The sequence below is a fragment of the Mytilus galloprovincialis genome, chromosome 4 (assembly GCF_965363235.1).
Source record: "Mytilus galloprovincialis chromosome 4, xbMytGall1.hap1.1, whole genome shotgun sequence".
Lineage (NCBI taxonomy): Eukaryota > Metazoa > Mollusca > Bivalvia > Mytilida > Mytilidae > Mytilus > Mytilus galloprovincialis.
The window spans coordinates 66,453,838-66,458,927 of NC_134841.1; the positions used below are offsets into that span (position 1 = coordinate 66,453,838).

The 5,090-nt window shown below is 32.1% G+C and overlaps 1 long non-coding RNA gene across 1 annotated transcript; it reads left to right on the forward strand.

Moving 5' to 3' along the window:
• Window positions 1-374: 374 nt before the first annotated feature.
• Window positions 375-4,842, forward strand: LOC143072749 (uncharacterized). The gene is made up of 3 exons (XR_012977293.1): window positions 375-524; window positions 3,429-3,523; window positions 4,416-4,842. It is a non-coding gene; the product is annotated as an uncharacterized LOC143072749 (long non-coding RNA).
• The last annotated feature ends 248 nt before the right edge of the window (window positions 4,843-5,090 follow it).

Sequence of the window (5,090 nt, forward strand, 5' to 3'; positions counted from 1 at the left end):
AAATGGAATATTCATTTTTTCTTTAAAATTTAAAGCTTTAAAAAGTAGACTTTGACAAAATTATGAAATACAAAGAATTGAACAATTTAAAATCGTATTTTAACAAAGATTTAGATATAATTTTACAACGATCCTAAAAAAATATTCACACGAACGTTGAATCAAACGATATGAACCTACGCAGTTTTATATTAAAATACTGACACACACCAGTTTGCCATCTCAGTGTGCAAGGCAAGGGTGCTTGGTGAGGTGCTGAAACTCGATGTACATGTATCATTAAGTTACAGTTCTGTTGGATTTGACTGCCATTTTACAGAGACTTTCTTTTCTTACGACGACTATATAGGTCCTGAGTGCACTTTGTATGTCCTGCATGTGTGCACTCAGGATGTCCTCCTGAGCGGTGTTTAGACGTACCGGGAAAATCTTATCTGATTCAGGATCAATTCATCGGTTACACTCCCCTATCACCAGTGAATCTGTTTTGCTGACATTCTGAAAAAGTATTGTGTAGTCCATGTGTAAGTGTTGACTCTCAATTTACACATGTGATTTTTATACCCCCGCTTTAAAAAAAGGGGGGGGTGTACTGTTTTACCTCTGTCTGTCCTTCCGTCAGTCCGTCCGTCCCATGAATATTTTTCGTCGCATTTTTCTCAGGAACTACAATACAAAGATTTCTGAAATTTGGTTTCAGGATTTATATATGTCAGCTATACCGTGTGTTGCGTTTTCAGATTCATCACTCAACAACTTCCTGTTTACCGAACACTTGCATATTTTTACACTATTAATATTATCCACTTGCGGCGGGGGTATCATCAGTGAGCAGTAGCTCGCAGTTTCACTTGTTTTAACATTCCCCGGACTTCTGCAAAAAACAATTATTCAGTTCACTGATTAAGATGGAAGGTAAACGAGCAGAAAGTCACAGGACATTCCGACAAAAAGTTACAGGACAAAAAGTCAGACACATGTCAGACTAGTCCAAATCATTATGACGTCTGGCAAGGCTATTTTATTTTTTTTCTGGGACGCCTTCCTACGTCTCAGAAAAACGTCATAATTATTTGGACTAATGTCAGACATAAAGTCACAAAGTTGATAGGACAAAACATGCAAAAAGTCACAAACAATTTGTTGACAATTGTTTGAATATAAACGAAAAAGATTTTGAAATATCTTCTTTTTATTAAATATACTCATTTTTGATTTAAGGAAATTATTCATAATATAAAAAAGAAGATGAGGTATGATTGCCAATAACACAAATGTCCACAAGAGACCTAAATGACACAGACATTAACAACTATAGGTCTTTACAGCCTTCAACAATGAGCCAATATAAAAAAGATGTGGTATGATTGCCAATGAGACAACTGTCCACAAGAGACCAACATGACACAGACATTAACAACTATAGGTCACTGTACGGATTTCAACAATGAGCAAGCCCATGCTGCATAGTCATGATAGTCAGCTGTAAAAGGCAATCATACCATAACTTTTTTTATATATTTACATGTAAAAAAATGCATGCAAATGTAATCAAAAGCTGCACACAAACCTAATGATTTTTGTGCGCAAATGTAATGGTAATGTGTGCAAACCTAATGCACCGATTTATTTGCTTTTAATAAATTTAAATTACATTTAAGTTGCTACATCATGTTCATGTATAAAACTTCAAGAAAAATACAAAAAGAGTGTTTTCTTGTTCAAAGAAAAATAATCTCAAAACTGAATTGTGACTTTTTGTCCTGTGACAATGTGTGACTTTTTGACCGTGACTTTTTGTCCTGTGACTTTCTGTCCTACATTCAGGTTGAATAGGGGAGTTTGGTTGACCCTGTTTCCCTCTATCTGAGACTTCTATCTCAGTGATGAGCTTTATGTTTCATGTATTGTGCTTGTCATATATGTATGTGGGATAAAAGCTCTACAGAGCTTATGTTGTATTGATATATGTATAACCGACAATAAATAAATCTTTTTTGATAGCCCCTAACAAGTAAGAATTAGGTTACTTCTTTTTGTTTTGACATCTTGCAAGGGTTTTTAAAACCCCGTTTTAAAATTATACCCCAACTTAAAAAAAAGGGGGGTATACTGTTTTACCTCTCTCTCTGTCCATCTATCCTTCCGTCAGTCCATTAGTCCGTCCGTCCGATGAATATTTTTTTGTCCCATTTTTCTCAGGAACTACAATACAAGGATTTCTGAAATTTGGTTTCAGGGTTTATATAAGTCAGCTATACCGTGTGATGCGTTTTCATATTCATCGCTGGACAACTTCCTGTTTACCGAAAACACTTGTATGATTTTACACATGATAGCCAAGTTGAAAGTTGAAAACTAACAACCCTATTTATGTACTAAAAATTGAAGAACAGATATGTTACACATAAACAAACGACAATCACTGAATTATAGGATCCTGACTTGGAACAGGCACATCCATAACAAATTGGCAGGGTATAAGGAACATTGAAAATGTTTAGTTTTTGTGGTTTGGTCTATTTTCCGGATACTGTAAGCAATAAGGCCCCTTTATTTAGTGAATGAAAAGATTGAAAGATGCACATGTCTGTCTGCCATATTTTATATGAACTTGACCTCATTTTCATGGTTCATTGGGCAATGAAACACTGCATTGTTTTGTCAGTTTATCATATATGTTTAAAGTTACAGGTAGATTATATTTGGTAAATATGAAACAATTGTAAGGTGTGCATGTCTGAATGTCAGATTCTTATAACCATGACCGCATTTTATGGTTCTTTGGTCAATGATAAGTTTTCTTGGTTTTGTCATTTTATCAGATTTTCTAAGCATAGGTCTACTTGTTGTTGTATAGAATGACTACAAGGTATCATATAAAAAAAGAAGATGTCTGCCTGCCAGGGTTAATTTTACTGTGACCTCATATTCATAGAATAATGATAATATTCATGATATTGAACAGCAAGAATGATGAGTAAGTTAAAATTATATACAAATAAGGCAACATTTTCAGTTGCCTACTAATTATGTAATAGTAGTTATTCCATATTGGTATTATTTTAGTAGGTTTCTCTATACGAATTGGATTTTGAACAAAAAAAGCATATTCACCTGGGAAAGTGTTATTCACCGCGCTTAACATCAGGCGCTTTTACATGCAACGTTATGGTAAAATGTTTCATGTAAAATTTGTTTTGATATATGTTTTCTTCTCTCTGAATATGGAATAAAACAATTACTGGCTTTTGTTTCGGTAAATATGGGGTTTAATTGACGCTTGAAAAACTGATATTCACTTCGGACATCAGCCTCAGTGAATATCAGTTTTTCAAAAGTCAATAAAACCGCATATTTACCTTATCAAAAGACAGTAGTTGTATATTATTTTTGTCATTAAATGAGGTTTACCCTTTTATGTGTAGGGCAAGAAGCAAGAACATTAAAGATAAAGGCGAAACTATAAACAGAAGAAATTATCAACAAAATTAGATTTACAGAGGTCAACAAAGCCTTAATGGTAAGTCCACTGTTATAAAAGTTTTTGTCCTTGAATAATGATTAAATACTTATAAAAATAAGATGTGGTATGATGAATGAGAAAACTATCCATCAGAGTTCAATTTAGTGGATGTAAGCATTGTAATTACTTATTAGAGGCCATTGATGACCTGTAAGTATAAATGAGAAAACCCATACCCTATACATGTTATAGTAATCTATAAAAGACAACACTAACCAAATTTGAAACAAAGCATCAATTCGAACGTCAAATATACCAGACTAATTTATAAAAACAAAAAATTATGAAAAATAAAAATGACGGATATGAACAAACATCAACCACTGAACTATGTACAAGCTCCTGATATTGGACGGGTATAATATGGCTGGGTTGATATAAAAATAAGAAGCACTAAGCAGTCTGATTTCCAATGAGACATTTCTCCAATAGAGATCAAATGACATTTAAGGAGACTCTAGGGTATAACAATTTCAGAAAAATATTTAATTTTTTTTTTCATAAGTCATTTTATTTATAACTTTATTAGTTGTTACTTTATCATATGGTACACCAAATCATTCAAAACAATCAATTCGGTTTGGCCCCAGATGACTTTTAAAATGTATATATCATTGGAAAAGCTCCAAATTATCTCCCTTTGGTGCAAAATGCCATTTTTTGGCATTAGAAATGTAATATCTTTTTTAACTCATCGGTGGCCTATATTTTTTATTATAATTTTTAAATAAGCTGCACTTAAACTAAAGTATTATAAAATTTCAGCGATTTCTGTAATTTAGTACTTGAATATCCAAATGAAAGTGTATCATAATATTCATAAACATGATAAAATAGCCATTTTATTGATCTCTTCACTGATAATTTTTGATTTTTTTTGTATTTGTAGGTCAGACATCTCGATTTTTATGGTCATCAGTCAACAGATCAATACTGAACGGAAAACTTAAAGTTGATATTTTTCTCCATAATGCGACTTTTTATTAATTTGAAATGGAACGTGTTTTTTCCTACATTTATTTGAAAGAGGAAATTTCAACATGATGACTATAAACAGAAAGGGGTCATATCATCACGATCGTTGATGCACAAGAACTTGATCATATAAATACAACAATGTAATTATCAATTGAAAGATGGAACGAATGAACAAAATATTAGTATGTTGTTGTCCAAATAAACTTGCTTTGTCTTCTCATTTGAATCTCTCCATTCAATAAAGATGTACAGAGGAAGATCTTTGAAGAACAGATTGAAAAAATGATTTGTCTAAGAATTGCAGGAATATTCTAGTGAATGAAATATTTATTGACTTCACTCTTAAATAGTGGACTGAATAATTGTACATAGCAAGTTGTGAATAAAGAAAACAAAAACTTTAACAGAAAGTGTTTATATTATAAATTTGCAAATATGAGCATACTATTATGTACACCACAAAGGTATATAATTCAAGTTGTTTGCATATACAAGTATTGCAATGAAACTATAACAAAGAAAATCTTACCTCATGAAAAGAGTAAACTATTCAGTCAGAATATGAAATATTTTTTCAGTTCTATTT